Below are 12,900 nucleotides of genomic sequence, written 5' to 3'. Positions count from 1 at the left end.
CATGTTTTCTCTCTGAAATGAAGGATTGCAGTAGATTTCACATATGAAACACCTGCACAGTAAGAAGTGAGGTAGAACTTTTTATCTCTCGCTGTTTCATGGCAAGATTTCTGTTGCCTTTCCTTCCTGTAAACAAAAGGACTCACTTAAAGAGTGGGAAATAAGCTGTTTACAGGATATTTTCTGTATGAAAGGAAGGAAAAGTGCCTTTACAGAGATCAGCCTATTGTGTTGGGAATATTAGAAGTTACATGCAGTTATATTGAGTTTAGTGTTTGGAGGGGAAGTAAGTGGCAATATAAATGTATCATTTCAGTTGTGACCCTGAGAAGTGCTAGATGTCCCCATTACTTGCTGAAATCAAAGCAGAAGTTAGGATATGGAGTGCTTTAGATTGGTCCCATATTGTATATATAACCTGTGGTTGGTGGAAGAACTTGGTCAGTTGTAGGTTACACTTTAGAATAAAAGCTAAGAGCTTAAGGAATGTGGCTTTTATTTAAAAACCAAGTACTTTTGATACTTCTTGATTCAGGTGACTTTTGCACTTGGCTGTCCTTGAAATACAATTGTCTTTGTCAGAGGTGTCTCTGAAAGTATTGGTTTTAAATGGACATGTAGAGTGTACATATTTTCCAAGTTCTGCTTCACCTGTGAAATATGTTAACTATAAATGTGGTCAAATTCAGTGTACCTTATTCTTGCCTGTGTTACAAAATGAATTTCTGTGAATAGCTATTTAATTTTGATTTATCTTCTGTAGCACCATGAAGAACCTCTATCACAAGTAAGAATTGTGAATTAGGTACTTAAATCTAAATTCTGCTTAAAGCAATATAGGATAACCTGGATTTCTTGAAACCTCAGATGTATCTATAAGCTGGTAGGACAGACAATGGCTTTGCCAATAAAACCTAAAAGGGTAGAGAGAAGTATACATACAGTATTGTCATTAGCTGTATCTATGTTTTATCACCAGTTCTTTTATTCTAGTTTCACTTGAAAATGGAAGCATATTGTCATGGAGTATGTTTAATGAATTTATAAACTACATGGCAAATGGATATTAATAAAAACACAACTTTTTATTAATACAAAAAAATTGCCCAAACCTATTAAATAGGTTTGATGTACAGTTAGAATAAATATATTTACAGTGGGAATGCACAATGTTTAGGCAAATACAACAATTTTAACAATTCTATGCAAACCGGCATGAAATAACAGGGAAAGAGAGAATCCCTGGGAGTGAAATGGCGCTCGACCACAGTGGGGGGAGACTCGATAAGAACTGTTAAGCCAAAGAGGAGGTGAATTAATTACTCGTAGCTGATTCCACCCAAGTGGGGAGCACTGCTGCTGTGTATTTGCTGTTGAGGCTTTTGGGATGCTCTCATGCACCAGGCACAGCTGGTTGCCGACAAGAAAGGCTGTGCGGTCTTGGGGCTGGTCTGGCTCCAGCAGGACAGCAGGCAGTTTATGATGCTTCTCGTGAAGGGCACTTGGTGTTCCTGGGTAAACTGAGGCACAGCAAAATTTGAGTTGCAATGGGAAGCAAGGCATGGCTCTGGCTCCATGGTTCGTGGCTTTTCTAGCTTTCAATGTGTAAGCTCATGGCTCTATCCCAGGCTCTGGACCCTGCAACTCAAGGCCAGGCAACTCAAGGCAACTTCAAGCAAGATAGGTCCAATCAGGTTCAAGCAAGGCAAGTCAAAGGCGACTAGAAATCGGCCTGTATTTATATCTTGCCTGAGATTCAATTGGGCCAATAGGGCAGTTGAAGCCAGTGCATAGTTACCCAATTAAAAGAGGTTCTGCCAGGCTGTGGCCGTAAAAGGCATGGCCCTTAAACCCAGAAGGAGAGTTGTTTACCAGACATGCATGGTCCTGTCCCCTTTGTTCCTTTTCCCACATTACCCCAACTTTCTGCATGAAGGAGGGGGGAGAGGGGGACCATGTCTAGGCACATCAGGGCTTGTCTGGGTTTTGTGCTGGGCTGGTTTGTGCCCTACCATGACAATTGTAGCAGTTTTTGTCATCTTTTTTCCTTCATATATTTAAAGTAGTTAACTCCTTAACAGCAACAAAAGGCGATTGCAAGCATGGAAATGAAGAAAGTGAAAAAAATGTTTGTGTAGTAGTGACTGGAAAGCCCCTTTTCAAAAATAGCACTTAAATACAAAAAGCCTTATCACAGGGCTCCCTTTTACAGAAATTATTTTATTTTTGTCCCAGTCTGAGGCCAGGCAGATCCTCTCTTGCCTCCAAAGGGGGCAAAAGAATAACACTCACACAAATGGATTGCAGAAGTGATGGAAAGTTTAAATGGAAAAGTAATTAGTGTTTTACAGAGAGCTACAAGCACAGTGACAGAAGAGGTCCCAAAGTATACCGAGTCTCTTACAGCATACCCAAAAGCCTCCCAACATTTCCCTTCTCCCCACTTGAGGGTATACCCAAAACCCGCAGGGCTGTTTCTTCCCCCTCCACTGTTACCCTAATCTCAGCTGGCCAGATCTGAGACTGCCCCTCCCTCTTCTACTCTTGGCATTAGACCTTCAGAGGCCTAAGAGGCCTTGAGATAACCCCCTTCCATTACCAGGTAGGGAGCATTTCCCATGGGAGCAGCAAGGGAAGAAAGAGCAAGTGAGAGACTTTGCAGATAGCTTTATAGGGCGCAGGACATTATGGGTATGAAATATGCAGCTTCCTGTGTCCACCTGCTGGGCTGAACCCTTGGGACACAGGAGGTGTATCTTGTGTGGCAGCAACAAGGGGCACCCTGCCTAAACTGCCACAATTTTTAGTTGTTTTTTTGTTTGGTGTTTTTTTGGTTTTTTTTTTTTAGTTTAATTTTGGCTTTGTTTTATTTTGGTTTTGCCCCCAGCGTGGTGGATCCAGTTCCTCACACAGAAATCCTAATGTCCAGATATTTGATTCTAATTTGGCAAATAAGACTGGAGTGTGGGGAGGGGAATGTCTGTGTAAATAGCAACTGGATGATCTATATCCTGGTATGTCATCATGAGTAGAGCATGTGCCCTATCTTTGTCCTTATAGAAGAAATGGAATGATACTTTTTCTGCCTGTATTTGATTTTGTGTTCTTGTAGGCCCCAAGTATCTGTCTCCTTATTTGCTTTCTCTCTGTAGTTTTTAAATCCCTTGTTCATTCTAGGTAGGGTGTTACCAAAAGAGCTACTGCAGTCATGAATGTGACTTGTAAGTGCAGAGGAAGGCATAAGGTATGTTTTTATAAGTTGGTGGAGTCTTGAAGAAGCAAATGTCAACAGTATCTTACAATCCAGACAAAATGACTCGAGGCATTAGCTAGTCTTCATGATGCTGTGTGGAATTTGTTTTGCTGGTCTACATATAATTATGAACATAATATAATGGGACCTTAGGTATATTTTACATTATTTCAGTTTTAGCTTTAGTGAGGCTTGTGTTTGATATTTGTCTTAATCAGACATACTTTTTTTGGTTAGGGATGAGATTTTTCTCTTTAATGTCCTTAGATTTCAATTTTGTCTTCTGTTGGGAAACTGATTGGTGATGCTGGTCAACACTACTACTGGTATAGATTAGTTTTGCTTCAGGTTTCCCATAAAAGCTGCATTGGTCAAAGTGTTTGGTCAAGCTCTAGATTACAACTACAGAAGAAGGCTTTCCCTACTGTGAGCGTAATGGCAGAAGTAAACTTAAGTGGCTGCCTAGTTTTGGCTAGGCCTAAAATGAGGATAATAGTAAACTGTATGCAATTCCATTTATATAGGTTTGGTGGTTTCTGTTGGTGTGGGTTTTTGTTGGTGGTGGGGTTTTTTATTTGTGGTTTTGGTTTTTTTTTGTTTAGTTTTGTTTGTGGTTTGTTTGAATGTTACAGATTCATAGAACAGTTTGGATTGAAAGGGACCCTTAAAGATTTGTGGTTGACTTAGGATCTTGAGGCTTTGTGCTCTTTTCCGTTGTATGCACTGTTCTGTAAAATACTTACTAGTATTATTTTTATCTCTGTGGTGGTGATTTAATACAGGAAACAGCATTGGTTCCTGCTCTGTGTGCTTTCTTTTTCCTTTCTTTCAATATGAATGTGACATTGTATATTTTCAGGCTTGATTTTACTATCTGAGGTCATGCTAAATTGAACTCCCTTTGAAACTTTGTTAGTGCAGATATAAAATAGGAATCCAAAGCACTATTGCTTCATGATAGCTTTATCTCCGTATGTTAATCAGAAATACCTACACTTTTACTTCAGAAGTAGTAGTTTTAGGTACTTTACTGTCTGTAAGTGATCTCACAGATTTTCATAGAATGTTTCTAATTTTTTTGGGTGAACTGACTACTTATCTTCCTTCAAAACATTTTGTAGAGTATCATTACTTTTTTTCTCTATTTGTAGCTGAAAATAGAATTAAGCTACTTGCTTTTTATCATATGATTCTAGGAATACCTTTGAACCCTTTATCATGACCTTTGAAGCACAGCCATATGAACGAGTCTGGTTCAGCAGCTACTGGTTCATGACCTTTTCCCCTAGCAAAGCTTTCTCCCTAGGTGTTGGCAGTAACTTACACAAATAACAGCTCTGTTACAACACATACACATGGTATGTGTTACACTGTCCTGAATTTTAAAGCCATTGAGTTGTTCTTGATATTTTATTTTCATGTATAAATTCTCATTTTACAAAAGTGCTCATGTAAGTAATTTTTACTTATGCTTAGTGAACAAATCAATCTATAAATAAATGCAAAACATTTCTTGTTTGACTTGCAGGTACCTCCATTTTACTGATACCCGGGGGGAAAAAGTGTCTCAAGTTGGCATCCTTTGGGAATACTTCTAGCCAAAGGTAAGCATCATTTCAAACCAGGGGCAAATATATTTTTAGTATGTTAGCATTACCTTACCTCTTAATAAAGGCATTAGTACACCTGTCATTTTATTTAATGCTTGATATCTCACTAACTGAATTTCCATTGGTTATCTAAAGCATCTTGACAAACTGATAAGTGAATCATTTATTTGGCTCAGCATACAATTGGAGTTCAGTCTCTTTTAAAATCTGTAACTTGGCAGATTGCCTGTCATTAATCTCAAAGTATATGGTGCAGTCATTTTGAGGCAATGCTTATTATCCAGCTGTTATTATACAGAAGAATGATTGCATTCCTTTACAGATTGACTGAGCCAAAAATAAAATAATAATTTTGGTGGTTTGGAAATTCTTATCTTGGTCTTCCTCTGGAAAAGAGCTAGTATGACCAGAAATAGAAACTGGCATAATAATCTGAAAAAGTGTTCTTTGTAAGGGCTTAAATAGGCTGTTTGTAGAAAATCCTGAGCCTCCAGTTTTTGAAAAGCATGGTATCTTGATATTTTCTGCAACAAGAATTAAGCATTGTAGTCTTTCTCCTTTAGCTTCTAATTCTGCCAGCTCCTTGATCTACTCCTACTGAATTGTTCTCTAGTTCTAGCATATGGCTCAGGTTGAGAAATACTTCATGCTGGCTGAACACTGTCATCTAATGAAGACATGCTGCCTGCAGCACCATGAAATGGTGAATAATTTATTGAGGGATGAATGTTTTCCTCTCCATGTATGCAAGCATATTTACTTCTGAGTAAAAGTTTTTTTTGGGTGATTTGTAGATAAATTGTTTACTTTCAACAGCGTGCAAACATTTAGTAAATATTTCAATTGGAACTTGAAAATTTTGAGCAAATTAGTTAGTTCTATTTTCACTGTATAGTATTAAGAATACTATAGAGAGAAATCTGCCACATAAACAATTCCTCAGTATATCTAGTAGTCTGATCACTGTCAGATATTGTAAGTATGTGCTGTACCTGCTTTTGTTTGAGGAGTGGAGTATCTTATTGATAATGGTTAAAAAGTTAAAAAATAAATTGTATAGAATTGTGTGAAACCTGATTAAGAGTTTCAAAATTATGCTTGGTGGCTTGTGGTCCGGATAAAAAGCTTTCAGTCTTTTATAAACTGAAGAAAACTATCTTAAAAAGCAGTTATCTATATGTGAAAACAGCAACATGGATTTCTTACACTACAAGGTGAGAGAGATTGTAGTGAAAGGGAGAAGTAGCTGTGGGTGATTCCTTTTGTCAAGAAAAAATAGAATAGTGTGGAGCCACAATATGGCTTGTGGCTCATTCAACATTCTGTGAACAGTGTAGTGTCGAACATATATCAGAGGCACATAACCAAAAATAAAATGTAAGAGGGAGGATATGTTTGTAGACTTAAGGCTACACTGTGATATGACTTGGGATTTCACAATTTTACAGTTACTGTAAAAGAAAGTAGGAAAGTAAAATGCTGAAAACTGGTTTAAGAGAGGCTCTTGGAGTTTCCCATTTTCACATTAGTACTGAAGTTATCCTTCAATGGGTGTCATAGCAGAAAGTGCTGTACTTGCATTACTTCCTTCTGTGTAATAGGCAGATTTGGGGGACAGAAGGGGGAGCTGAGTTCTTTCTATCTCCTCTCTTTCTAAATGATGATATGATCATATGATACATAACATGCTGAATGTGAAATCTAGTTGCGTTAAAAACAGGGTCAGAGCATACTCTCAGCAAGTGTCTTGATGATACAGGCTTTTGACACTGTCTTCCATAACATCTTCATAGGTAAGCTTAGGAAATGTGAGTTAGATTAATGGATAGTGAGGTGGATTGAGAACTGGCTGAATGACAGGGCACCGAGGGCTATGATCAGTGGTGCTAGGGTCTAGTTGGAGGTCTGTGGCTAGAGATGTTCCCCAGGAATCAGTACTGGGTCCAGTCTTGTTCAGTATATTCGTCTTCAATCTAGATGAAGGAACAGAGTGTACTCTCAGCAAGTTTGCTGGTGATACAAAACTGGGAGGAGTGGCTGACATACCAGAAGACTGTGCTACCATTCAGCAAGACCTAGACAGGCTGGAGAACTGTGCAGAGGTGAACCTCAGGAAGTTCAACATGGGCACGTGTAGGGGTTCTGTACCTGAGGAGGAATAACCCCAGGTATCAGTACAGGTTGGAGGCTGACCTACTGGAAAGCAGCTCTGCAGAGAAGGACCAAGAAGGCCAGCAGTATTCTAGGGTGCATTAGGAAGATTGTGACCAGCAGGTTGAGGGAGGTTGTCCTTCCTCTTTACTATGCTCTATTGAGGCCATACCTGGAATATTGTGCCCAGGACTTGGCTCCCCTGTTGAAGAGATGGGGAACTACTGGAGAGAGTCTAATGGAGGGCCACAAAGATGATGAGGGGACTGGAGCGCCTCTCTTATGGGAGAAGACTGAGAGACCTGGGGCTTTTTAGCTTGGAGAGGAGATGACAGAGAGGGGATCTTCTCAATGCTTATAAATGTATAAAGGGTGGAGGTCAAGAGGATGGTGCTGGGCTCCTTTTAGTGGTACTCATCGATAGGACAACAGGCAATGGCTGTGTGAAGATGGGTGTTGCCAGGAGGTCGAAAGAGGTGGTCCCCCCAGGGCTGGTGAAGGGGTACTGTACTACTGATATCTGGAATACTGTGTCCTGTTCTGGGTTTTCCAGTAAAAGAGATGTGGTCGTACTAGACAATATACAGTGTGGGCCACAAAGAAGTTTAAGGAACCAGAGTGTATCTCTCATGGGGAAAGGCTGAGTGAGCTGGAACTGTTTGGCCTAGACAAGGCTCAGATGGGTCTCATAAGTGTATAAATACTTGAAGGGAGAGTGTAAAGAGGGTGGGGTGGAGCTAGGTTCTTTTCACTGGTGCCCAGTGACAATACATAAGGCAATAGGCATAAACTGAAATACGTTAAATTCCATTCTTACATAAGAAAAGACTGTGAGGGTGATTGGATTCTGGAACTGGCTTTCAGGAGAGCTTGTGGACTCCTCATCCTTGAAGGTATTTACTGTGAGCAGCCCATCTATCTGACCAAGCTTGAGCAGGGGAGTTGGACTTTGTAATGTCCAGTGGTTCCCTCCAACCTCAACTATTCAGTGATTGTGAGAAAATTTATAGGAAAAGAAAATAAATTGATGTGTGTTTTTGAAGCAGAAAAAAGCTAGAACATACTGATAAATGCCATGGATTGAAGTTTAGGTCAAGGTCACTTACGGCTCATTATTAATCAAGTTGTAGGGAAAATACACAGATAATGTATGCCTTGGTTAGTGAGCTTGGGTAGCAAGGTAATACACATCAGATTTTTTTTCAGGCTCAGTTCATTAGGAGGGAAAGATTTAATGAGGTTTTGGAAGCAGTTTTCAGGGTCAAATTGTATTGTCTAAAAGGACTATCAGTGCTTTGAATTTTGTGAACCTGGCTATGCTCTTATATCTTTGCTCTCTTTGTGGAATGCCTTAAGTGATTGTTTTCAGTAAATTTTAGTCTTAAAATATAGATAATATGATACAGATAATCTCTTGTTATATTTGGTCTTTGCTTGTGTAGCCTGTCACATCCACTCCTATTTAAAAAATGCGGACAGCTTAAAATAATCTCTTGGTGGCTGACCTGGTCTGGTTATTAACCCAGCACACTCTTAGCCCTGTCTGTTTGCAGAGATGGGGGAGGAGGGGACAGGAAATGAGGAAGCATATAGTTTCAAAAATAGAAATCTCAAAAGTACTCTGTCAGTCCTCTAAAAAATATTAATTTGCTATAAAGTAATACTTCATAGTGTTGTTTGTTTTTTTTTTTCAGTTGCTATCTTTTTCTTGCCGTCTCACTCTTGTCATTTAGTCTAGTAGCCTGATTTGCTGCCTCATCACATTCCTCCTTATGAATGGAGTGTGTACTGTGTCATGCATGGCAGCCCAGGGAGGCTGGGGGGAGGGAAGGAGGAGGAATACAAAATCCTCCCAGTCCCTCTGCTTTATCTAGGCTCTGCTTGTATTTTCTTTTTCTGTTTCATCTTACTGCGAATGGAAGAAAGTGATATGCGTGGAGAGGAATCATACTTTAAAAACCACACAGGACAATTTTCTTCTTGAAATTTCTTGAGATTTCTCTATCATCTTGCTAAGACCATTGACATTAACTACTGTGGACAGCTTCAGAAAGGGAATGGCTACGTGCCAGCAAATGCTGAGGATCAAAGTCCGCTGCTGAAACAGAGTTTTCCCAAATATATAAATGAAACATTAAACATTTTTGTAAGTGATTGTTTTTAAGAGCAGGAACACAAGCTTCCCTTTCATGTACTTTTTAAGTGTATATACTGACTGTCTCCTTAGAAGGAAGAAGTTCAGCCATTTCTGTGGGTGACATCTTTGTGTCAGTTGTCTCTGGGAGATTGTAGAAAAGTAGTCTTCTTTATTATTAATGTAGGAACAGCGAATTATGTTTGGGTGGGTGACAGATTAGCTAGAATGTCTATTTCTACCTTGCCTGCCTCTATTTTTCAATTGGTTTCAATGCATCATGCACAAATATTGACTTATTTTCACTTTCTTAGTAATGAATGTTCCTCTTATCATATTTTGAAGCAAGATACAAAGACTGTGACTTTGATTTCTGAGGCTGATTGTTTTCATGTTTCCTTAAATCAGGATTTATTATTTTTTTTTTTAACAAGGGAGATATCTTCCTACTCATTTTAAACTTTATAATACAGAAATTTCATTCTCTTTCTTTCTCTTTTCTGAGAATGTTAAAGGCTACAGTGGGCTGTGGGTTTAATTCAAAATTATTTTTTAAGGAGCAGATAAACTGATGTCATACTGTAGCCCTTTTCCTTTACATATGCTAATTATTAGATTACATTTGGCAGTTGGTAGCTTTGTCTGAGGAGGAGGAAGAGTGTGGATTATATGAGAGCTGTATGCATTTCAGCTATCTTGGTCTCCAGGGCAGACAGCATTTACTTTTAGATTTAGCAAGGTAATCTTGAGTCTCTCTTACTTTGCATTTCATACGGTTTGCCTTTGAAATAATGTTCTTAAACTACAGAATAGAAACAAATATTTGAAATACTTCTTTTTCCTCAAACAGGTTAATGTATGCAACCCCAATAGATGTTAAGGTACTAAAGTGTGGTGTTACTGGATGAGGTGGAAATGAAACATAGGATTATTACCACTATAGTGAGTTGTTGGGATTGACAAAGTAATGAAATGATGTCACAAAAAAAGTTAAAATTAAGTGTGGGGTTTGGTTTAAGCTTGCTTTCTTTTATATTTTTTTAGTGGGGGTAGGTGGAGGGTAGCAGAGTGTCTTGTTAAAGAGATGTGAAAATACAACATTTGACACAGTGATATTGTGGTGTGTTTTATGAAATAAAATTGCTTTGTCAAGATTCTCCGTATTTATATTCATGAGCTCTTGTTTTTCTTTGTTATTAAGCTCTCACAGAAAAATACAATACTGCATTGTTAGGTGTATGTTGCTTACTATGGGGTGGTGTATGCATGACTTCTAGAACTATGTACTGAAGTCATTGTTTAATTGTTGGAAGCTTCAGATTTCCTAGTTTGAAAAACTAGGGTGGTTTGAAACCAGATATAGTCATGACTGAGGAACAACATGACAGTTGCCAGTGGAACAGCTGCAGGGCTACAGAAAGTGTAGGGCTCAGAGAAATTATACCTGAGACTGTATTTCTGAAGCAGCAATTGAAATCTTACAAGAATTTTTGGTGCTGCTGTGACAAGAGAGGTATTTAGTAGCTTTTGTTTCAGAGATTGTTAGTTTCTAAACTTTTCATTTTTCTGGATGATGACTTTAAAATCTTAGTTTTGGTTCAAAGAGATTAAACTTAAAAGTTATTTTTTAAAAGAAGAAAAAATGAACTGTTTTAGTAGGATCTTGTAAAAAAAAATAAAGAAATACCTTGGACGTAAGATGTTTTTTGCTCAGGGTCACATGAGATACTGACCTTTGTGTGGAGCATTATCAGGAAGAGTGATGTCTTGGAATATTGGGATAAAATAGAAGTTCCATTCTGGTATAAACTTCATAATATCTCTCTTCTATGTGAATATCCAGCTGAAGTGGATCATGTAGTATTAACATTTCAGGTATTTTTGAAAACCCAAACCTTTAACTAAGCTGAATTTATTTTTATTTCTTTTGTCAGAAAAATCAGTCCCTCATACTAATCCCCCACCAGAGTGTTGGCCATAAGCTGAATGGTTGATGAGGGGCTGCTGGTGATAGAATGCATTCTCCTGGGGACATACATTCTACTGTGTGCCCCTCATGACCCACATGTTCCCTTTTCTGGAGCTTTCTCGTATTTTTTCCTTCTCTTTATTTCACTCACTGATGCAGTACTCTCCTCTGTCCTTTCTTCTTTGTCTTTTGGTGAGGGGCTTGGAACACAAGCCCTATGAGGAAAGACTGAGGGAGCTGGGATTGCTCAGCCTGGAGAAGAGGAGACTCAGGGGTGACCTTATCACTCTCTACAACTACCTGAAGGGAGGTTGTAGACAGGTGGATGTTGGTCTCTTCTCCCAGGCAGCCAGTACCAGAACAAGAGGACACAGTCTCAGGCTGCACCAGGGGAGGTTCAGGTTGGATGTTAGGAAGAAGTTCTATACAGAAAGAGTGATTCCCCATTGGAATAGGCTGCCCAAGGAGGTGGTGGAGTCGCTGTCATTGGAGGTGTTCAGGAAGAGACTTGATGGGGTGCTTGGTGCCATGGGTTAGTTGTTTAGGTGGGTTGGATTGGTTGATGGGCTGGACGCGATGATCTTGAAGGTCTCTTCCAACCTGGTTTGGTTTATTCTAAATAAAGGTTTATTCTAAAATAATTGTCCAACAGCTTCTTTTACTTTTGCTTCAATTAAATCACGCTATGTACATGTGATCCACAGTTGCTAAAGCGGAGAATTGAGCTCAACCAGCTTAGTGTAAATAAACATTTCTTTAATTATGTTTAAATCTGAGAACTATAGAAGGTGTCAAATGACCTTGTTTCATAGAATGGAAGGAGGCCTTAAAGGTATCCCGTACCTCCTGTGAAGGCTGTCAGTTATGATGGATTGGGGGTGGGCGGATGTTTTCGTGTAAGGACTTCTAGTTCATGTGCTCCCTTACAAAAATTGCCTTTACAAAGGTAGGATAGAAGTCTCTGTATAAATTCTATGGATGAATCTTTGCAGTGTATCATTCAGACTTAATTTAGTCAGTAACGTGCATGCTACCACCTTTATGTAGTTGTTATAAGGTCTACTTATTAATTGTATTGGAAGACTAATTTGAACCAGATTTTGATACTGATTCATGTTTTTTAAAAAAGTTTCAGTTGACCACATACATGGTCTGTGATACTCATTCCTTCTCTGGAAGCAAGCACTTCCACAAAAGTAGCACTTCCATTGTTTTAGCTAAAATTATTAGATGATGATAGCTAGACTTGGGAATACTATTTTTTCCCCATTAAGGGAATATTTTGATCTCTAAGTCTGCAAACTTTTCTCAACTTCAGAGTAGCCTCAAGCTTTTGTTGTTTCAGTATTTCAGTGGGGTGTTGATCGCTGAGGTTCCGTTTTGTAGAGTTGTAATAAGATTTATTTCCTTGCATTAAATGGAGAAGTGAGGACTTAGATTCCAGTTAGAAGTGAGTGTTACAACACAGGAGGAATGCCTAATTATAAATACTACTTAGAAAACAAGCAGTATATTGAACAGACTGTAGTAATTTTTGTCATTACTAATTAATTAATTGTAATTAATAAAATCACTTCCTTCTAAAACCAAAACCCATAAATACTTACCACCTCCTCCAAAAGAATGAATGCAGCCAACCACAAACAAGCAAACAGCAACAAAAAATCACCACAGACCCCAAACTCAAATTCAGTTCCTTCTGAGAGTATTTCAGGATGGGAAGATGTTGTACTGTGTAGTTGCTCTGGATACTTTTTTCTGTACTTGTGCTTTGGCTCTACAG

The 12,900-nt window shown here is 38.7% G+C and overlaps 1 protein-coding gene across 6 annotated transcripts in view; it reads left to right on the top strand.

Moving 5' to 3' along the window:
- The window catches only part of SIPA1L2 (signal induced proliferation associated 1 like 2), a 131,629-nt gene that overhangs the window by 27,247 nt on the left and 91,482 nt on the right, over positions 1–12,900 (top strand). For all 6 annotated transcript variants that reach the window (XM_068154314.1, XM_068154304.1, XM_068154332.1 and 3 more), the window contains exon 2: positions 4,782–4,857. The gene's annotated coding sequence lies outside the window, so the exon portion shown is untranslated. The remainder of the gene's footprint in view (positions 1–4,781; positions 4,858–12,900) is intronic.

Source organism: Melanerpes formicivorus, unplaced genomic scaffold (genome assembly GCF_026170545.1).
Source record: "Melanerpes formicivorus ecotype bairdi unplaced genomic scaffold, bMelFor1.0.p_v2 SCAF_2, whole genome shotgun sequence".
Lineage (NCBI taxonomy): Eukaryota > Metazoa > Chordata > Aves > Piciformes > Picidae > Melanerpes > Melanerpes formicivorus.
The sequence above is the reverse complement of the archived record's forward strand: the minus strand, read 5'-3'. Positions and strand labels throughout refer to the sequence as shown.